Source organism: Ovis canadensis, chromosome 12 (genome assembly GCF_042477335.2).
Source record: "Ovis canadensis isolate MfBH-ARS-UI-01 breed Bighorn chromosome 12, ARS-UI_OviCan_v2, whole genome shotgun sequence".
In the NCBI taxonomy this organism is placed as follows: domain Eukaryota; kingdom Metazoa; phylum Chordata; class Mammalia; order Artiodactyla; family Bovidae; genus Ovis; species Ovis canadensis.
In genome coordinates, this window is record NC_091256.1 from 81777004 (window position 1) to 81800322 (window position 23319).

The 23319-nt window shown below is 44.7% G+C and overlaps 1 long non-coding RNA gene across 1 annotated transcript; it reads left to right on the plus strand.

Annotated features, from left to right (window-relative positions):
• The first annotated feature begins 201 nt into the window (after positions 1–201).
• On the plus strand, positions 202–10775 carry LOC138415742 (uncharacterized). The gene is made up of 2 exons (XR_011247382.1): positions 202–856; positions 7530–10775. It is a non-coding gene; the product is annotated as an uncharacterized lncRNA (long non-coding RNA).
• Positions 10776–23319: the final 12544 nt, after the last annotated feature.

Below are 23319 nucleotides of genomic sequence, written 5' to 3' on the forward strand. Positions count from 1 at the left end.
ATTAAATCTGCGAGTGGCTCTTTGTCAGGCTGGACGGAAGGGAAGCAGGCTGAGAAAGGCGCTTTCAGAATAGAAAGTGTCAGCGAGGGAGGAAGTCCTTCCTTCTCACCCATGCAGCCACACCACTTCCTGTCCGCAATCTTACCCCGTATTGCACCACCGCAGCCTTGAAACCTGGGGTTTCCATCACTGAATCAATTTGGGCCTCAAACCTTGGTTGAGAATGATGACTCTTAACGGACAGGAAAGTGAGAGACCCAAAAGCCCCTCTCTTCTTTCCCATCAATGCTAGGGTTCCCACAGTCTGGGTGTACTCCCCAGCGCTGTGGGTTCTTCTCTAGGAGGAGCCGGAGGAAAAGGGACAGCCCCGGAGCTCACTGACTCGTCTTCCCTCCAGGATGTGAAGGAAATCTGGCAGAGTCACCCGAACCACAGTGGGAAGACTTCTCCCCGAAAGCCAGGACAGCAGAAAGAAGGAAGAATGGAGAGGAGGAAGGAGGGGGGAAGGAGGGGTGGTTGGAGGAAGGGGAGAGGGTGATGGGAGTCCTTGGGCTCTGAAGCTAAACCATCCCTGTTCCTGGGGAAGTTATGCTGAAAGCCCCAGGAGGACCGGCTCTTGGAAGGCCCCTAACAACACCACACGTCTTGAGGGGTGAGAGTGGAGCTGGTCAAGGCCAGCTTCTGGAAACCTCACTCTGCTTGGAGGCAAGGGAAATTTCCTGGATCACCCATTTAGAAACTGACCACCTTGATGAACTGTTCCTCCCCAGATATCAGGGGCAAAGGAGATCCGTGTGGTTACTACCATCGCCACGGACATCATCACCATCGATGCGGTGCACACTGAAAGTCTGCGGTAAGCAGGTGCAGGTACCCTTGACGTGGCGTGCTCAAGTTTGAGCCCCAGGCTGGGGCTGTGTTCAGGGCAGATTCTGTCCCTAGAGATAGCTCACCTGCTCTTCTGGGTGCTCTAGCATGACCTTTTCTGGTATGATGTTCTTGAGAAGATCAGAAATGTCACTGCAGACCAGAGCAAAGGCCCCTGGCTCAGGATTCCAACCACGACCTTGAGGGAAAGTGCGAGGGAGAGTTCAGCACTTGCTTCCTATGACCCTGTCCTGGAAGGCCTGAGTGTTCCTGGAACTTCCCTGACTTCCCTTAATAACCCTGCTGCTTATCTGCGTGCTTGCTTAGTCGCTCAGTCATGTCCAGCTCTTTGTAACCTCATGGACCATCTGTAGCCTGCCAGGCTCCTCTGTTCACGGGATTCTCCAGGCGAGAATACCGGAGTGGGTGGCCATTCCCTTCTCCAGGGGATCTTCTGAACCCAGGGATCGAGCCCACGTCTCCTACATCTCCTGCATTGGCAGGCAAATTCTTTACCACTGCTTCACTTGGGAAGCCCAGATGCTTATCTATTCATCCATTAATCAAGGGTCTCCTTGAACTAATTTGAGTTCTCCGTCACCTTGTACTGGGTGACACTCTATTCAGCATCCACCCCGTGTGGTTCCACATCCCAGAGGAAAACTCCTTGAATGGCGCTGGGGTCTGGAAAGCCAGATTGTTTCCAGAGCATCCCGGGTTCACCAAGCTTCTTTGCAATCTTCCCTCTAGACTGGTAGCAAGGCCAGAAAGTACCTTCCAAAATGTCACAAACCCACAGAAGGGACAAACTGACAAACCCTCAGTTTGCCAAGCAGGACTTTTTGAAATTGAGAAAGTAAGAGAGTTCAAGAACCAACAGTGGTGGCCAGCATCCTGAGGCCAAAGGGTGGAAAGAACCAGCGAATATTCCCCACAGCAGTTCTTGAGCGGTTGCAGCACATTTGCAAATTATTAATCATTATGAAACTTTATTAGTAATTGACTGCATTACTTTTAATTCATCTTAATTATTGCAGTGAACAAATATATTTATTAATAAAATGAATTAATTCATTATTGTAGTATATCAATACACTTATTTATGAAGTAACAATAAAAATTTTATTGTAACATAATAAAATAATGAATTATTAATAACTAGTTACTATTATGAATTTAGTCTTCCCTGGTGGCTCAGCAGTAAAGAATCTGCCTGCAATGCAGGAGTCGCAGGAGACAGTTTTGATCCCTGGGTTGGGAAGATCCCTTGGAAGAGGGCACGGTAACCACTCCAGTATACTTGCCTGGAGAATCCCCATGGACAGAAGAGCCTGGTGGGCTACACGGTACATATGGTGGCAAAGAGTCAACACAACCGAAGTGACTTAGCATGCACTAATTAACTATCCTTCAAACGATTAGTAGCTAAGTACCCATTGTGTGTGTGGCAGGGTTGGGGGTGGGGAGCAGGACCAGCAAGGAAAAGATCCCCCCTAAATACCTTAGAGGGCCACCTCGTCATAGAGTTTCCAAAATCTTACCTCCAGACCTGTGTCAGTTGGAGGAAACGTAATGATTTTCTCCATCTTGTTGGAACAGGGAATACCTCTCTTTAAAATGTAAGCAACTACAGGACAAGAATTGTGTTTTTATTCGTATATCCCTAGTTGCCTAACATGGTAACCAGCACATTTGCTTAGCAGTAAAAAGTCCTAGTTGAAGGATGGATGGAGAAGGATGAATGATGGATGGATTTTCCTAGTCTTCACCCCAATTAAGGCTTCACCCTCATTCCAGCTCCCCCCAAAAACTTACTCTTACTCTCTTTGTGATGTGAATTTCTCATTGTTATTTCCCCATTTAAGAGTGTGGACCTAAGCTACTTTTCTTGTTCCTGTAATTTATCATCTGGGTCAGCCTGCCTGTTGTAAATTAGGGATTCCCATAAACCACAGTGAAGCTGTTTTTTAAAGGCCTGGTAACGATACTGTGGAAAGGGACAGCAAGCTGGTTGATGAGAATGGGGGAGGGGGCAGAACTCCAGGCAGAGAACAAATCTCAAGTGTCACCTTCAATTTTATTTAAAAGCTGAAATACAATTGTATTTATTTGTCCCGCAATCCTTACTGTTTAAGCCTTTAATATTTATTTAGGATTACTTCACTTGTCACCTGTTCACAGAGAAGTGGGATACATAAATCACCAATAACCCTCAACTAGAAAGAGAGGGGAAAAAAAAAAAGAAATTTAACAGGATGCTTCCCTTGTGGCTCAGCTGCTAAAGAATCCGGCTGAAATGCGGGAGACCTCGGTTCGATCCCTGGGTTGGAAAGATCTCCTGGAGGAGGGCGTGGCAACCCACTCCAGTATTCTGGCCTGGAAAATCCCATGGACAGAGGAGCCTGGAGGGCTACAATCCACGGGGTCACAAAGAGTCCAACACAACTGAATGACTTCACTTCACTTCATAGGGGGCAAAAACACAGGCATCCCCAGGAGCTTGTCTGGGTTCAGTTCCAGATCCCTGCCTTAGAAGGATTAAAGCAATGATACAAGTCACATGAATTATTTGGTTTCCCAGCACATATGAAAGTTATGTTTACTATAGCTATACTATAGTCTATTAATAAAGTATGCACCAGTATTACATCTAAAACCCAATGTACATACCTTAATTTAAAAATACTTTCCTACTAAAAAGTGCTATTATCTGAGCCTTCAATGAGTCATCATCTTTTTTTTTTTTTTGAGTCATCATCTTTTTGCCTGTGGAGTGTTTTGCTGCTGGTGGATGATGGCGGCTGATGACTGATCTGATCAGAGTGGCAGTTGCTGAAGTTGACTGGTGGTTTCTTAAAAAAAGAGCAAGGAAGTTTGCCTAATCAATTGACTCTTCCTTTCACAAGCAATTTCTTTGTGGCATAGAATGCTTTTCAATAGCATTTTTACCTCCAGTGGAACTTCTTTCAAAATTAATCCTTGCCACTGTTTCTGAAGCAAACTTGGGGGTGCTCACTCTATATGCAGTTAAGTCGATTTACTGACACTGGACTGTGGTGAAGGAAAGTTCAGAGCTTATTGCAGCGCCAGGCAAGAAGGATGGACAGATCAGGCTCAAAAGACCGAATGCCTCGATGGTTTCCAGGGAAGGGTTTTTAAAGGCAAAATGATGGAGACGGACAGGGTGTATGACCATCTGTGTACACTCTTCTGATTGGTTTGGTGGTGAGGGAACAGGGTGATGTTTCTGGGATCTCAATTATCAACCTTCTGGTTCTAAGTGTCCTGGGGTCTACATTCTGATGGTCAGCATACAGCTAACTTTTTTCACTTGGTGGAGGTTTTAGGATCTGCAAAACAACTCAAGGGTATGGCTCAGGACAGGATCTATAAATCTTGAGGAAGAACTAGGGGTCCTCCCCTTTGTTTTATGGCTAAACTACTATTCTTTTGTCTTGCTTGACTGCTTTCCTTTGTTTCGGTATTTTCTCACTTTTCTGATTAAATTTGGTTTTTGGAACTCGGGGAAGGCTTACCATAGGTAGGGGGCACAAGGAAGAAGTGGGGTCTGTCTCTGGGAAGACCCCACTGCAGGGTCCTGATCCGTTTCATCACTGCTTTAGCAACTAAGTTTATATAATATAAATCCTATGTTGTCATTTTAGCAATCTTCACATCATCTTCACCACGAGTAGATTCTATTTTAAGAAACCATTTTTTTTTCCCCTCAAGAAGCAACTCCTCATCTTTCAAGTTTTATCATAAGATTGCAGTGATTCAGTCACATCTTCCAGCTCCACTTTTAATTCCAGTTCTCCTGTTTCTACCACTTCGGGGATTACTTCCGCCGGTGAAGTCTTGAACTGCTCAAAGTCATCCACGAGGAATGGAATCAACCTCTTCCAAACTCCTGTTAACGTTTACATTTCTACCTCTTTCTATGAATCATGAATATTAATGGCATCTAGAAAGGGGAACCCTTTCCAGAAGGCTTTCAATTTACTTTGCCCAGATCCATCAGAGGAATCACTACTTATGGCAGCTATAGCCTCATGAAATGTGTTTCTTACATACAGATAAAACTTGAATGTAGAAGTTACTCCTTGGTCCATGGGCTACCGAGTGGACGTTGTGTTAGCAGGCATGAAACAATTTTAATCTCATACATCTCTATCAGAGCTCTTGGGTGACCAGGTGCATTGTCAATGAACAGTAATATTTTGAAAGTCTTTTTTCTGAGCGGTAGGTCTCAACAGTAGGCTTAAAATATTCACTAAACCATGTTGTAAATAGATACACTGTCATCTCGGCTTTGTTGCTCCATTTATAGAGTACAGGCAGAGTAGTTTTAGCATAATTCTTAAAAGCTCTAGGACTTTCAGAATGGTAAATGAACACTGGTTTCAACATCAAGTCATCAGTTGCACCAGCCCCTAAAAGAGAGGCAGTTTGTGCTTTAAAGCTTTGAAGCGAGACATTGACTTCTCTCCAGCTATGAAATTCCTTGATGACATCTTCTTCCAATAGTCGGCTATTTCATCTACACTGAAAATCTGTTGTTTAGTGCGTAGCCACCTTCATTAATTATCTAAGCTAAACTTCTGGATAACTTGCTGCAGCTTCTACGTCAGTAATTGCTGCTTCATCTTGCACTTTTATATCATGGAGACAACTTATTTTCTGAAACCTCATGAACCAGCCTCTGCTAGCTTCAAACCTTCTGCAGCCTCTTCACCTCTCTCCACCTTCACAGAATTGGAGAGAGTTAGGGCTTTGTTCTGGATTAGTCTTTGGCTAAAGGAAATGTTGTAGCTGATTTGATCCTCTATCCAGACCACTAAAGCTTTCTCCATATCCGAATAAAGCTGTTTTGCTTTCTTGTCAATAAGGGTATTCACTGAAGTAGCACTTTTAATTTCCTTTGAGAACTTTTTCCTTTGCATCTGCAAATTGGTTAACTGTTTATTGTCTAGCTTTGGCCCATCCTGGCTTTTGACATGCTGTCCTCACTCAGCTTAATCATTTCTAGCTTTTGATTTAAAGTGAGAGATGTGTAACTCTTCCTTTCACTTGAGCACTTAGAGGGCATTGTAAGGTTACTAATTGGCCTAATTTCAATATTATTGTGTCTTAGGGAATAGGGGAGGCATGAGGAAAGGGGCAGAGACGGGGGAACAGCTTGTCAGTGGAGAAGCAGGACACTTAACATTTACTGATGAAGTTTGCCGTTTTATATGGGCACAGTTCATGGAGACCCAAAACAATTGCGATAGTAACATCAAAGATCGCTAAGCACAGATCACCATAACAAATATAATAACAATGAAATTTTGAAATATTGCAAGAATTACTACCAAAATGTGGCACAGAGATATGGAGTGAACAGATTTGTTTGGAAAAATGGCACCTATAGACTTGCCCGATGCAAGGTTGCCACAACCCTTCAATTTGTAAAAAAAATAAAACAACAAACACAGCATCTGCAAAGCCTAGTAAAGCAAAGAGCAATAAAATGAGGTGTTCCTTCAGGTTGTCCAGAAAACACCCTTCAGCTTACCTAGTCACAGTCTTTCAGTGTCTTTGAGCTAGTTTACAATTCTATAAATTGTAGCTAACTGAGCAATGCAAAGTAATTTTTACCTATAGACATGCAAACTATACCAAAAGATGATCATTTTCCTCCCGTCCTCTCCCTCCAAAAACCAGTTTGCCTGAATTTGCACAATCATTCCAGTATTCCAAATCCATAAGTATGACCAGTCTTTGCATTCTCTTCTGAACTGGTTATAACTGCTCAGCTCCCCTGTTGATTAATAATCATTACTCTTTATGATCTAATTTAATCTTTATCTTACATGTGCCTCAAAATTTTAATACATGTTCATTTTATATTCGGATAAGAGCTATGTTGTTTTTAAAAAATTATTTTTAAACAGGTTCAAATGATCCTAGTATTGTTGGTTTGGAGGTGTTCACCCCATGTGGATAGAGGCAGTATATTGACACTAATGTCACCTCCGAGGAGCAAAGTCTCTGGGGCTCCTTCTCTGGTTCTGCTGTCTTGGGCTGCATTATCCTGAATCAGGTCCTCATATTTTGCTGTTCCTCCTCCTCATTTTTTCCTTCCAGTTCCAAGGCATGCTTTCCATGACAGGCTAAAGGCCATTTTTCCTGGAAGCCTTCTGGATCCCCAACACATTGGGTTGAATGTTCTTATTCTGTGCTTCCCTTGACGGTACACTGAGTCACAGCATACACCCCATGCTTTGTTATAGCTCATTTAAATAGTTGAATATGCAGATGAATGGATCTTGTGTGAGAGGTTTCTCAGCACCTTCTAACCACCCATTCTGGTGCCCGACTTCCATGAGAAAACTTTTCAGGTATGAACGGAATCTCTGTGGAAATATTTCTCTTTCTTCATTTTCAGCAGACACATTGCCTTTTAAAATTTATTTTGTATTGAAATACCTTTGTGCTTAAAACTCTTACACCTGTATATGTATGGCTGAGTCCCTTTGCCGCTCACCTGAAACTACCACAGCATTGTTTATTGCTATACCCCAATTAAAAAAAACAACAACAAAACCCTTACACCTGTTTCAATTTTCCCTATTGATATTTTCCTCTTGTGTTCTTTTTTCCTCCTCTATCCTCTTTAGTGAGCTACAGAGTCCAGGAAGCTAAGAACACAGGGTTGAACCTGTCATTGCAAACAAATGCTTTGAAGGTGAGTACAAGCCAACACATTTCACCGCAAGCTGTTCTCCAGCTGTCCAGACCTTCAAGGGCGCAACAAAGGAGCGGACTTCTCCCTGTAGCCACTCTTGGGGTGTCCCTGAAGCCAGAGTGCACCATCTTCACACCTCCACAAGCACACGATGGCCTGCCCTGGGCTGAGTCATCTCAGCCTGCAGAAAGCTAGGAGAGAGAAAGCCACCCAATAGGCGCTCCGGGGCCCCAGAGCAGACTGAACAAATCTGTGCCCTTATCCAGTCTAATTCTTTGTATTAATAAGGAGAAAGATGATGATGCATTTCAGAAATCTCTGGACCACGCTTTCAAACCAGGATTTCAGAAAGGCTTTGCGGTGTACTTGCATCTCACCCCAGGGCCAGGCAGTGCGGTTGGTGGTCACCGAAGGTTCTTTGCCTCCCAGCTTATTGGTGAGAAGATATGGAATGCTGTGTCTTTAAGAACTGAAACTGTCTAGAAACAGGATTTGATACCCAGTAGGAGCCGGGAGACTTCCCTTTTGCTGTTCAAGTTTCACCTTCAGTTATCAGGAACTGAGCAGGGGGCACCACTCCTGGAGCTGCTGCAGCACAGGCCTGAGGAGCTGCTGCTCTCTGGGGATGAATACACTCTGCTTTCTTTTTGAATGTGCCTCGTCACAGTGAAAAAAAGTCCCTGGTTGACTCTGTACGTCCCAGGGTTTCACTGGAAGAGAGGAGCACCAAGTGCAGTCCCAGAGGCCGCTGGCCCCAGGATCCCCTGGGCTGCCCCTTGCGGGAGGCCTGGCATCATATCTGCAGCGGTGGAGCCCAGGGAGGCAGGGACTGTGGGGCAGAGTCCAGTCTGTGCTGGTGACGGAGCCAGCCGACTCACAGCCTCATCAAGGGACCCTGTGTTGGAGGGCTTTGAGGGTCACATGGTCCAGCTTACATATTTGACAGCTGAAGCAGTTGAAGCCCCAGAGGCCAGCCACGTGCCGCTAGGGATGCATGGTGGGTGACAGGGCCAGGACTGTCGGGAATCCTATCTCCATATCTCGGGTGTCATTTTTCTGCCATTCCACAGAATTGACTCACGCCACCGCCTGGCACAGGCTGTGTCGAAGGATGTGGTTGTGCTCGTGTTATCTCACTTGCGGCCCTGAGCCATTTTCACCCTTCTCTGCCTCACTCTGTGTGCAGGAAGCTGACCCCTGTGTCCTCCAGCCCCTTCTGCACCACTAGGGGGAAAGGCGGACGGGGCAGGCTGGGATGTTCCTTGCGGGTCCTCAGATCTGACAGTGTCACTTTCTTCTGTGACAATAGCTACCCCTGGAGCAACAGCCCCCTCCTCCACTGGGTGCCACCGTTTCCTTCTGCCTGTTCAGGCATAGATGTGTCTGTATCCATTGTTTGTACCCCTTCGGTGCCTCAACATCTTAAGGTCCCCTTAATCCTGCCCACCTCCCTCTAAATTGTCTCTTCACTGAAAGCTCTTCCGTAGAGTAGAATCTTGGTACCTGATTGATATGTTGGTCAAACTTGGTCCAGCATTCTAAACCAAGGACCAGGACTTCCCTGATGGCACACTGGATAAGAATCTGTGGGCCAATGCAGGGGACACAGGTTCGATCCCTGGTCGCGGAAGATCCCACATACCGCAGAGCAACTAAGCTCAAGTGCCACAATTACTGAGCCCAAGCTCTAGAGCCCTTGAGCCGCAACTACTGAGTCCCGCGTGCTGCAACTACTGAAACCCATGCACCTGGAGCCTTTGCTTTGCAACAGGAGATGTCGCCACAACGGGAAGCCCACGCACTGCAGTGAAGAGTGGCCCCCGCTTACGGCACCTAGAGGAAGTCCTGGCAAAGCAGTGAAGATGCAGCACAGTCAAAAAATAAATATTTTTTAAAAAATCACCAATGGCCAGTGATTTTTAAAAACAAAAATAAACCAAGGACCGCGCTAAGGAACATCACCATCACCAAAAGCTTGGAGAAAATTGCTTTGTACTTACTCGCTCAGAGCCTTAAGACTCAGCATCTGTCTAACTAACTAATGGCCAAAGAACATGTTTCTAGCCAACAGGGTCTGCCCCATGAAGGCAAAATTAAAAGGCTGACTGGAGTCAGTCCATCTCCAGCTCTCTGCCTGCTGGACACAGTGGGACTGAATTCCTGAGCTCCCTGCGGGTGTAATTCTTCTCTCAGCTTCTCTTACTCTCCACTCTCACGTATAAACATACTCTGCTGTTCGTTTCCCAAGTCCTGGAAAATGAAACCATCATCCACTCAGCTTCCTGAGCTGGAGACTGCACTGTTAAGTGGACTCCTTCCACCAAGTCCAGCTGGTCTCCAAATCTATCCCTGCCTTCCATCCATCTTATCACCATGGATGTTTCTCTGTCACCAAGGGCGTCACTTTGGACCAGGAGTTCTCAGTCAAGATCAACTGGAGAGTTTTTTCAAAATGTAGATGATTTAACTCTCTTTGTCCCTGTCCCCTAAAGGGATATAAAATTGTTGGCCATGGTAGAATATATTTTGCTACTACCCAATCCCCACGTTCACCGAGTTCCATTGGTTTTGACCTTCATATACTTTCCTCTGGTTTGCCTGTCTCTAGCCTCTCTACATCTCTCCAATCATTTCTTTCTCCTGCTTAAAAATCTTCAGAGGCTACAAAGATAAAAATGAACCTGTGGGTCCAAACAAGGTCTTTCATCACCTGCTTCTAACCTATCCTTCTAGTTTCATATCTGAAAGTACAGAGTATAAAGTAGATGGTAGGAGAAGGCAAGAAAAGAAGACTACAAGACAAGAAGGCAAGACAGAATACTACATTAAATATTTAGGGGTTCTGGCTGCTAAGGTCAGGAAAAGAACCTCAGCTGAAGAACTGCCCTGTAAGTCCAGAATCTGAGGGCTCACCAAAAATTTTCATGAGACTTTTTCTGGACAGTTCCACATGGACAGTTTTCATTCTTTATGATCAACAAAGCCTAAGTAAGTCAACAGCCTTCATGAAAGTCTCCACCTGGTAAGCCCTCAGCCATCTTTCAACTCACAGTTCTAGTGGTACCTCCTTTGAGAGGCAGCCCCTGAGTTACCTAGTCAGAGCTTGAATAATCAACTATTATTGGAATAACTATTATTGGAATAATAAAGCTATTCTTCCTTCCTCTGTGCTGTTGTAGAACCTTGTATGTGTCTCTGTTATAACACTGATCTTCTTTTATTCAATTTTAGTTTCACTGTATTATTTTTAAATTTTCATATAAATTTAGAATTACCTTGTCAGTGTATAGAAACCACAGTTGTTTTCAAATAGGGTTACATTAAATTTATAGATCAATTTGGGAAGAAGAAGAAAAATTGACATCTTGATAATCTTGAATCTTCTAATCCATGCAGGTGATGTATCTGTCTAGCCTTTTATTTATTAATAAGTATTTTAAGTATCGCTCAGCTTATGTAACCTATTACAAAAATTCACTGTAGACATCTTACACATCTTTCTTTAAATTTATCCCTAAATATTTGATGCTTGCTGTCAGCATCAGTGGATTTGTAAGATTATAATTTTCCAGGTGTTTGTTCTGGTTTATTGATTTTTGTATGTTGATATTGTATATTTTCACCTTGCTAACTTCATTTACTAGTTCTAATTATAGTGTAGGTATTCTTATGTGTAAGATTTCTTGGAATTTTCTATGTAGGTAGTTATGTTGTCTGTAAATAAAGAAAGTTTTACTTTTTCTTTCCAAACTGTGGAAAGGAAAATTTCACTTTCTTGCCTAGTGCTTCAGCATAGTATTTAACACAGGTGTTAAGAACAGTTATCTTCTCATTTTTCTCTCTCTTAGGGGAAATCATTCAGTCTTTGACCATTAAGTTTGTTGTTAGCTGTAGTTTTATTTTAGAATTGCCATTTGTCAAGTTTAAGAAATTCACTTCTATTCTTAGATTGCTGGGAACTTTATTATGAAGGATTACTGGATTTTTTCAAATGCTTCTTCTGCATCTATTGAGCTGATTATTTGGTTCTTAATCCTTTATTCTATTATTGTGGTCAGTTACATTGATTGATTTTGATTTTTGAATGCTGTGTTGACCTTTCATTCCTGGGATAAATCCCATCTGGTCATAGTACATTATTCTTTTTACAAATTGCTGAATTCAATTTGCCAAAGTTTTGTCAAGAATTTTTATTCCTATGTTCATGAGAGATATTGGTCTGTGAAGTTTTTCTTGACCGGTTTTTGCCAGATTTTGGTATAAAAGTTTATTTTTAAATCAAACTGTATTTTTTAGTCAAACATACACAGTTTTAAAACATCAGATAGTGCTAGAAGGCTTATGGAGTAAGTGGCATTAGTTTCAACTACAAAAACAGAAAACCCCCAAATATTTGTGCTTAAACAAGATTGTATGCTAAGTTGCTTCAGTCATGTCTGACTCTTTGTGACCCTATGGACTGTAGCCCTCCAAGCTCCTCTGTCCATGGGATTTTCCAGGCAAGAAATATATGTGTGTGTATGTGTGTACCTGCCTATGTTTCATTTACAAGCAATATGAGAGGAAGGGAGTCAAGCTGGCATGGTATGACATTTCCACTGTGTCATCAGAGACCTAGGCTCATTTTCTTTTCTTGATTATTCTTAACATCACCTCATATTTCAAGGTAGTTGCTGGGGCACCATTCATCATACCCATATTTCAGGCCATCAGCAAGAGAAAGGGGAAGAAAAGAAAAAGGTTGTCTGTCTCTTACTTTTACAAACCCTTCCAGAAGTCCCACATGACCCTTCTACTTACGATTCTTTGGCCATCATTTTTCATATGACCACAGCTAGTTACTGACTTATAGAGCTTCTCCATCTCTGGCTGCAAAGAACATAATCTGATTTCGGTACTGACCATCTGCTGATGTCCACGTGTAGAGTCGTCTCTTGTGTTCTTTGTAGAAGATGGAGAAGATGGAGAAGCTCTATAAGGTCAGCAAAAACAAGACTGGGAGCTGACTGTGGCTCAGATCATGAGCTCCTTATTGCCAAATTCAGACTTAAATTGAAGAAAGTAGGAAAAACCACTAGACCACTCAGGTATGACCTAAATCAAACCCCTTATGATTATACAGTGAAATGAATGAAGTGAAGTCGCTCAGTCATGTCCGACTCGTATGGGCTGTAGCCTACCAGGCTCCTCTGTCCATGGGATTTTCCAGGCAAGAGTACTGGAATGGGTTGCCATTTCCTTCTCCAGGGGATCTTCCAACCCAGGGATCGATCCCGGGTCTCCCATGTTGTAGCAGATGCTTCACCATCTGTGCCATGAGGGAAGTCCTCGATTATACAGTGGAAGTGACAAATAGATTCAAGGGATTAGGTCTGAGAGGCAGAGTGCCTGAAGAACTATGGATGGAGGTTTGTGACATTGTATGGGAGACTGGGATCAAAACCATCCCCAAGAAAAAGAAATGCAGAAAGGTAAAATGGTTGTCTGAGAAGGCCTTACAAATAGCTGAGAAAAGAAGAGAAGTGAAAGGAAAAGGAGAAAAGGGAAAGATGTACCCATCTGAATGCAGAGTTCCAAAGAATAGCAAGGAGAGATAAGAAAGCCTTCCTCAGTGATCAATGCAAAGAAATAGAGGAAAACAGTAGAATGGGAAAGACTAGAGACTTCTTCAAGAAAATTAGAGATACCAAGGGAACATTTCATGCAAAGATGGGCACAATAAAGGGCAGAAACTGTATGGACCTAACAGAAGCAGAAGATATTAAGAAGAGGTGGCAAGAATACACAGAAGAACTGTACAAAAAGGTCTTCATGACCCAGATAACTGTGATGGTGTGATAACTCACCTAGAGCAAGACATCCTGGAATGTAAAGCCAAGTGGGCCTTAGGAAGCATAACTATGAACAAAGCTAGTGGAGGTGATGGAATTCCAGCTGAGCTATTTCAAATCCTAAAAGATGATGCTGTGAAAGTGCTGCACTCAATATGCCAGCAAATTAGACAACTCACCAGTGGCCACAGGACTGGAAACGGTCAGTTTTCATTCCAATCCCAAAGAAAGGCAATGCCAAAGAATGTTCAAACTACCGCACAATTGCACTCATCTCACATGCTAGCAAAGAAATGCTCAAAATTCTCCAAGCCAGGCTTCAGCAATACATGAACCGTGAACTTCCAGATGTTCAAACTTATTTTAGAAAAGGCAGAGGAACCAGAGGTCGAATTGCCAACATCCACTGGATCATAGAAAAAGCAAGAGAATTCCAGAAAAATATCTACTTGTGCTTTATTCACTATGCCAAAGCCTTTGACTGTGTATATCACAACAAACTGTGGAAAATTCTTCAAGAGATGTGAATACCAGACCACCTTACCTGCCTCCTGAGAAATCTGTATGCAGGTCAAGAAGTCAGAGTTAGAACCAGACAGGAAACAATGGACTGGTTCAAAATTGGGAAAGGAGTCCATCAAGGCTGTATATTGTCACCCTGCTTATTTAACTTATATGCAGAGTACATCATGAGAAACGCTGGGCTGGAAGAAGCACAAGCTGGAATCAAGATTGCCAGGAGAAATATCAATAACCTCAGACATGCAGATACTGCTGCTGCTAAGTCACTTCAGTCGTGTCCGACTCTGTGCGACCCCATAGACAGCAGCCCACTAGGCTCCCCTGTCCCTGGGATTCTCCAGGCAAGAACACTGGAGTGGGTTGCCATTTCCTTCTCCAGTGCATGAAAGTGAAAAGTGAAAGCGAAGTCTCAGTCGTGTCCGACTCTTAGCACCCCATGGACTGCAGCCTACCAGGTTCCTCCCCCATGGGATTTTCCAGGCAAGAGTACCGGAATGGGTTGCCATTGATATGCAGATGACACCACCCTTTTGGCAGAAAGTGAAGAGGACTAAAGAGCTTCTTGATGAAAGTGAAAGAGGAGAGTGAAAAAGCTGGCTTAAAACTCAACATTCAGAAAACTAAGATCATGGCAGCCAGTCCCATCACTTCATGGCAAGAAATGGGGAAACAGTGACAGACTTTATTTTCTTGGGCTCCAAAATCACTGCAGAGGGGGACTGCAGACATGAAATTAAAAGATGCTTGCTCCTTGGAAGAAAACCTATAACAAACCTAGACAGCATATTAAAAAGCAGACATATTACTTTGCCAACAAAGGTCCGTCTAGTCAAAGCTATGGTTTTTCCAGTAGTCATGTATGGATGTGAGAGTTGGACCATAAAGAAAGCTGAGCATGGAAGAATTGATGCTTTTGAGCTGTGGTGTTGGAGAAACTCTTGTGAGTCCCTTGGACTGCAAGGAGATCCAACTGTCCATCCTAAGAGAAATAAGTCCTGAATATTTATTGGAAGGACTGATCCTGAAGCTGAAGCTCCAGTGCTTTGGCCACCTGATGCAAAGAACCAACTCATTAGAAAAGACCCTGATGCTGGGAAAGATTGAAGACAGGAGAAGAATTGGATGACAGAGGATGAGATGGTTGGATGGCATCATCGACTCAATGGACGTGAGTGTAAGCAAGCTGAGGGAGTTGGTGATGGACAGGGAAGACTGGTGTGCTGCAGTCCATGGGGTCAAAAAGAGTCGGACATGACTAAGTGACTGAACTGAACTGAACTGACAACTAGTTGCCAGGAAGGGTGGGAGATATAATCTTTTAGCTTGCCTAGGATTTACTGAGAAAGAAGAATATCGTTTCAAACATTACCTTGAGCCAAAAAAGCTAGGATACAAAAAGAGTACACACTGTATGATTCTATTTGTATGAAACTCTGGTAGTCAGATCTAATTTCTAGTGAGATTTTTTATTGCAAGCCAGGATTGAATAGGATGAAGTAAAAGGAAACTTTGGGCAATGAGGGAAGTATTCTGTAACTTGATTACATGAGTGTATAAATTTGTCAAAATTCATCCAAGTGTATGCTTAAAATGGATGTGCTTGTGTATATAAACTATACCTCAGTAAAGTTCATTTTTATAAGTATGGAAAATCCCAGAAGCCATAACAAAACTAACATAAATGTTGTTCATGTCTATCAACTCTTTATTCATTTGCTTACCTTAACATGATTGAAATCAGAATGCGCATAATGACTTTGAATCTTACTTTTTTCACTTAACATTACATCATAAAATTTTCCCATAAAATGCTTCATTAATATTCATAATCGCCATTTTAAATGACTCTATAATCTTTTGGGAATTGAATATGTAGTATACGTTTACCAAAAAAATTGAGAAACACCCTACACAGTAACAACTCAGTTTTCCCCCCAACTCTGACCTTTAAGGCCCTGTACTTAGAAGCAGTGGACATCCAGTTTCTAGTATGTACATTCAGAAATATTCTATGCACAAAAAGACATAGATATGAACATCTTTCCCTCTCCTTGTAGACATAAATAAGACAGTATGAGAAACTTCCTTTTCCTCGCAATACAGCTTGGATACCATCTCCTGTTCACACATCAGTCAGTCAGTCAGTCAGTTCAGTTGCCCAGTCGTGTCCGACTCTTTGTGACCCCATGAATCGCAGCACACCAGGCCTCTCTGTCCATCACCAACTCCTGGAGTTCACTCAGACTCATCGAGTCCGTGATGCCATCCAGCCATCTCATCTTCTGTTGTCCCCTTCTCCTCCTGCCCCCAATCCCTCCAAGCATCAAAGTCTTTTCCAATGAGTCAACTCTTCCCATGAGGTGGCCAAAGTACTGGAGTTTCAGCTTTAGCATCATTCCTTCCAAAGAAATCCCAGGGCTGATCTCCTTCAGAATGGACTGGTTGGATCTCCTTGCAGTCCAAGGGACTCTTGAGAGTCTTCTCCAACACCACAGTTCAAAAGCATCAGTTCTTCAACACTCAGCCTTCTTCACAGTCCAACTCTCACATCCACACATGACCACAGGAAAAACCATAGCCTTGACTAGACGGACCTTAGTAGGCAAAGTAATGTCTCTGCTTTTGAATATGCTATCTAGGTTGGTCATAACTTTTCTTCCAAGGAGCAAGCGTCTTTTAATTTCATGGCTACAGTCACCATCTGCAGTGATTTGGGAGCCCCCCAAAATAAAACCTGTCACTGTTTCCAATGTTTCCCCATCTATTTCCCATTAAGTGATGGGACCGGATGCCATGATCTTCATTTCCTGAATGTTGAGCTTTAAGCCAACTTTTTCACTCTCCTCTTTCACTTTCATCAAGAGGCTTTTTAGTTCCTCTTCACTTTCTGTCATAAGAGTGGTGTCATCTGCATATCTGAGGTTATTGATATATCTCCCGGCAATCTTGATTCCAGCTTGTGTTTCTTCCAGTCCAGCATTTCTCATGATGTACTCTGCATAGAAGTTAAATAAGTAGGGTGACAATATACAACCTTGATGTCCTCCTTTTCCCATTTGGAACCAGTCTGTTGTTTCATGTCCAGTTCTAACTGTTGCTTCCTGACCTGCATACAGGTTTCTCAAGCGGCAGGTCAGGTGGTCTGGTATTCCCATCTGTCTCAGAATTTTCCACAGTTAATTGTGATCCACACAGTGAAAAGCTTTGGCACAGACAATAAAGCAGAAATAGATGTTTTTCACACATCAAAACAGGTCAAATTCTTTTTAACCCCTGCAAGTGTTCTATCTAGTTATTGTTTAGTCACTTAGTTGTGTCTGACTCTTTGTGACCCATGGACTGTCGCTCCTCTGTCCATGGGATTTCCCAGGCGAGAATTCTGGAGTGGGTTGCCATTTCCTTCTCCAGGGGATCTTCCTGACCCAGGGATTGAACCCACGCTTCCTGCTGGCAGGTGGATATTTTTCCACTGAGCCAACTGGGAAGTCTGTTCTATATGGTACTTAACCAGTATTGATAAACACTTAGGGTTTTCCCAAGTCTTTTTTTTTTTTCTGTCTCGCATACCACAAGATAAAATGTTGAAGTTTTGACTCAGCTGCCAAGTAAAAGTAGATGCTACGTTCCAAAGCAAGAGCTAGCCTGTATGTGAAATTTACCACAAATGTAGCTGAAAGCTGGTGACATGACCATTGAAACCTCTGAGCTACACTGAGAATATAAAAGGATGGAGAGAAAAGAGTTGGTGAAAGGATTTGTGAGGGCATCCTCCAACCCCCAAGGTCAAGAAAGACTTGATTCAACAGATAACTCAAAGGGCTCAGGATGCCCGTCCTGCAGCCTGGGGTCTGTCCTCTGCCTGGGAGATGCTGGGGAGGAGAGAAATGCGAGAGCACTATCTTAAAGGTATAGAGTGGTGTGGCTGCTGCCTCCGCTCCTCTTGTGGGCTCGGGACTTTTCCAGAGAAAACTACATTCACGAGTTTCCCCGTGCAGCAGTTGCAGCTAAGCCAGGGCCATCTCCCACTCCCCATCCTCCTCTCTTCCTCCCGTCTGTCAACTGGAGGTTCAGGAGGCCAACTTTTATCTCCTTGCCCACAGATCACAGCCTGTTCCTCCCATATTTTCAGCACAAGACGGGCTAGGACCTCTGGATTAGGTCTGGCACAGTGTGCAGCCTGGCTCCTTGCCTTTGACCCTTCTTGGCCCCCAGCCCACTTACCCTGCAGGTTGGGCTGAAGGGGCGCTAGTGGTAAAGAATCCACCTGCCAACGCAGCAGCCACAAGAGACCCAGTTTTGATCCCTGGGTCAGGAAGTTCCCCTGGAGAAGGAAATGGCAACCCACTCCAGTATTCTTGCCTGGAGAATCCCATGGACAGAGGAACCTGGCAGGTTAAAAGTTCATGGGATCTCAAAGAGTTGGACACGACTGGGCACTTGTCAGCAGTGGGTCACTGTGCTGAGCCTGAAGGGCTTGTCTCCTCCTTCCTACCACCTGCATCAAGACAGGGGCTGCCTCTGGCCCCGCTGCTGCTCTCCTGGGGGACCCTGCTTTCTGGGCTTCTTCCCTCTCACTGGGCCAGCTTCCAAGGTCATGACCTGCACACATCCCCACGTGGTCCTTCTCAAAGTCTTCAGGTTGTTCTCTCTCTGCTCCTCTCACCCTCAACCAAGCTCAGGGCTGGCTGCCCCCACAACAAGGCACGTGCTCAGAGGGGGCCAGCCCCTGTTAGCATCCTTGGGAGCAAAGCGAAATTCCTCTGGGAGAGTCACTGCCTGTGAAGACTTTAATGTGCTTCAAAGGGCGTGTGGATCTTGCTGAAATGCACACCCTGACCCAGGAGACATGGATGCTGCAAGTCTGCGTTTCCAACAAGCTCCTCAGTGATGCCAGCGCCCTGTGGACCGAACGCTGAGTGGCAAAGCCAAAGTGAATTATTTAGGAGGTCATTCTTTGGAGTCATCTCATGAGGCCAGCAGAGCAGACAGAACTAAAGATGAAAGTGAAAGTGAAATCGCTCAGTCGTGTCTGACTCTGCGACCCCATGGGCTGTAGCCCACCAGGTTCTTCCATCCATAGGATTTTCTGGCAAGAAGACTGGAGTGGGGTGCTATTTCTTCCTCCAGGGGATCTTCCTGACCCAGGGATCAAACCCAGGTCCCCCGCATTGCAGGCAGATTCTACCGTCTGAGCCACAAGGGAATTAAAGATAAATTGTTTAGATATTGTAAAGTACCAGGGCTTTTATTTCTTCCAAGGATATGTATTATCATGGAGTGGAGTGACAGGGGTTTAAAAAGAGTCCAGTGAATCTGCTGCAATGAAGAGGAAAGCACTGGGAGGCACAGGTGTGTGAAGACCTCGAAACAGCTTGAAAATGCCTGATTCTCGCCCACAGGCCAGAGTTCTATGACTGATTCTCTTACCCATTTTTTTTTGTTGCTGTTGACGATAAGGGCCATTTTTAGGGGATTTTCTAGCACTCCTTGAGTATGTTCTTATATATGCATTGAACAAATGAACAAATAATTGGATTTGTTTGCTTAGAAATTAGTTTACTCATTGTACCAATGTAAACTCTGGTCCCATCATGGTGTTGTCACAAAGTCTGTGCACAGCCCCCGTTAATGATGCTTTCCCCGAAGCAGCCTAAAGGAGATCAGTCCTGGGTGTTCATCGGAAGGACTGATGTTGAAGCTGAAACTCCAATACTTTGGCCACCTGATGCGAAGAGCTGACTCATTGGAAAAGACCCTGATGCTGGGAAAGATTGAGGGCAGGAGAAGAAGGGGACGACAGAGGATGAGATGCTTGGATGGCATTACCGACTCAATGGACATGGGTTTGGGTGAACTCCAGGAGTTGGTGATGGCCAGGGAGGCCTGGTGCTGCAGTTCATGGGGTCACAAAGAGTCGGACACGACTGAGCAACTGAACTGAACTGAACCCCAAACCTAAGCTGGGCTCCCATCAGGTGCCTTCTATTGCCCCTAAAACGCTCAGGGATTCCTCAGGATTACATGGATGTGTTTTCCTGAGCAAGGCTTAACAATCGCTGTTGCTGCCTTGCAAGGACAGCCGGTAGCAGCTCTCTCCTGTTATCCTCACCTCCCTGGTCTGCGTTGTGTTGGGGTGGAGGTGCAGGAGGATAGGCAGGGAAGCTAAGAGCTGCCTTGAGAGGTGCCTGAGAATGGCAGCCCCATGGTTTCCCTCTGAGTCATCAGGGCAGGGATGAGCTTGGAGAAGCGGGGTTTTCCTGCCAGGGTTCGATCTCTCTGGGTGTGAGCACATGCAATTGGCTCTGCAGCCTGGCAACCAATACCCACCCCCACCCCTGTGGCTCCTGCCTCATTTGCCTCATGATTTACATGGCTGGGTCTTAGACAGTAGCAGAAAGGTTACTTTTCAGAAACCTTTAGGCAGATGCATGTTCTCTGCATACCTATGCAAGTGAAGAGTTCTTTGGAGTGATGGCAGGATCAGGGAACCAGATTTGGGGCTGTTTTCTCACGTTGGCATTTCTACCAGCTGTGCCAGCTGCTCATGCGCTCAGAGCCACGAAGCCTCAGTGTCTCACCCGGGTCCGCCTTATGAAGCAGCACCTCAGGTGGGGCCTTTGGCCTTGGAGTGGAGGGGACATAGAATTGATTAACATGGCCCTGGCTTTTGAGGAACTAATAGTCGGAGGCAGGAAGAGAAGCAAAGTAAGATCCTGAAAAGTCATGAAAGAACTTCTGTGTAAATGGGTTTAGGAAGCGTAAGGGCCGAGGGTGGTGATCACAGAGAGAACCGAGGTGTTGCAGCCCTTGGGGGGCAGGGGAAGCAGAGGGGAGTTTGCTGCGTCCTCCAGGGAGTTACGAAACCTCTCTAAGCTTTGCTGTCCCCCCTACAGTGGGTGAGACAGTTACACCTACCTGCTCAGCTGTTTTGAGAGGGAAATGACATAACGAATATAAAATGCCTGGAGCAGCCTCTGCTCCGAGTGACCAATGTCAGTCATCATTACTGTCAATAGGATGGAACTCCATGCAACTCCATCACCTGTCACAGGTGGACCAACCGTGACGCTGTCTGGTGTATTTAGTTTTCCACTGTGAGGAAGGCCTGCCCTGAGCCTCACATCCTCAAAGCTTGGGTTTTCTGCGGACTCTACACCAGCAATGAATGAACGGCTGGGGAAAGTGCCATCTGTGGCTCCCAAACAGGACAGATCAGAATGAGGCTGAGAGGTCCATTTGAGGGTAAACCTCGGGACTGCAGCCTCAGGGGTAGAGAGTGTAACTCTCTCCCCACCGGCAGCCAGGTGCGGCTGGAACAGGTTGGTCGACTGAGAGGTTACATGGTGAGTAGTTAGGAGCATAGGGCCAAACCAGGTTCAGATTTCAGCACTGTCACCCTTCCTATGCCCTTGGGAAAGTGACCTTAACCTTGCTGCGCCTGTTTCTTGATCCATCACAAAGTATTGTGAGAATCGGAGGAGTTAACACACACAAAGAGGTTGTAACAGTGGCAGGGAATCAACACGATGTATTAGCTAGGCTTATTTTTTTATTTATGTGTGTTAGTCACTCAGTTGCATCTGAGTCTTTGCTACCCCACAGACTGTAGCCCATCAGGCTCCTCTGTCTGTGGAATTCTCCAGGCATGAATACTGGAGTGTGTTGCCATTCCCTTCTCCAGGGGATCTCCCTGACCCAGGGATCGAATCTGGGTCTCCTGCAGTGCAGGCAGACTCTTTACCGCCTGAGCCACCAGGGAATCCCAAAGAGACAAAAGTGTGTTTTTGACTGGGCTAGATCTTCGCCTCGTGTGGGCTTTCTCTGGTTGTGGCGAGGGGGAGCCCCTCTCCAGTGCAATGCGTGGGCTTCTCGTTGTGGTGGCCTCTCTTGGTGCAGAGCACACTTGGGCTTAGTTGCTCCATGGCATGTGGAATCTTCCCAGACCAGGGCTTGAACCCAGGACCCCTGCATTAGCAGGTCACCATTGGACCACCAGGGAAGTCCCTTAGCTATTCTTATTGAGCAGAGACCGGTGGGTATGAAATTCTGGGTTTTGTCCCCATCTGATCATTTTTTTGGAGGCGACTGATGTGTGTAGGGTAGAGTGAGGGGAAATTGTGGCCAGTGGACGAAGGACACCCAGGTGGGCAGGCAGAGCCCTCTCCTTGCCCAAGTCTTCAGGGAAGCGGAGGATAGGATAGGATGTTTGCCAGGAGGGAGGAGGAGGTGCTTGCCCAAGGCCAAACAGTTCCTCTAATGGACTTTCACGGATTTTTTTTTTTTAGCAACATCCACGTGGAGGTTGGGTGGCACCTGCCCAAGGAGTCATCTCCTTTGGCAGGTGGGGAATGGCTGTGTCTGCATGACCTTCCATGCCCACCTGCCACAGCTGTGCTTCCCCACCCCCTAGCAGCCCCTCAGCCTGGCCTGGGTGCCTAAACCTTACCATCTGACTTTCCTGACCTCAATTTTTCCTTCTTTCCTTTTATTTCTTTACTTAAACAAACAAAAAACCCTTGCTGTGTCATACCTGGTTTTGTAGTTTGCTTTAGGTCGCTCTCAGAATAGGCAGAGAATAAATAAACAAACTTACTCCTGGAGTTCTCATTTGCCTTTCTTGAAGTTTTTATAGCCCTGATTTTCAAACTAATTTTTTTCCAGAGAAATCCTTTTTTAAAAAATGAAATATTTCACAGACACCCTACAAATGTATATTATACTTACCTTGGGCACTGCGGGTTTGGCTCCAGACCACCATGGTAAGGTGAATATTGCGATAAACCGAGTCTCACAGTTTTGGGGTTTCCCAATGTGTGTAAAAGCTACGTTTACACTATAGTGCCACCTATTAAGTGTGCCATAGGGTTATGTCCAAAAAAGTATGCTGAAAATACTTGATGACTGAAAAATGACAAAATAACCACAAAAATAGCATCAGCGATCACAGATCACAGATCACCATGGCCAATATAAATATAACAAAAAAGCTAGAAATGCTGTGAGAATTGCCAAAGTGTGACGCAGAGGAATGAAGTGAGAAAACACTATTGAAAAAATGGTGCCGATAGACTCACCCGACCTAGGGTTGCTGCAAACCTTCAATTTATAAAAATAAGAATAATACCTGCAAAGCAAAAGAAAGTGAAGTGCAATAAAAAGTATGCGAATATATTTATGTCTTACTCAGGTTAAAGCAGGAAAAGGGCTCCAAGTCCAGGTGCTGGCTGTCCCCTTTCTCCTGAGCTTAGCTCCCCAGCCTTAGCTCTGGGGAGCTCTGTTTGTAAACCACCAGTTGGCTCCATGGAAACCATGCCACAGTGTTCAGTATGTCATTTAGAGGCAAAAAAAAAAATAAGGAAGTGAGATGAC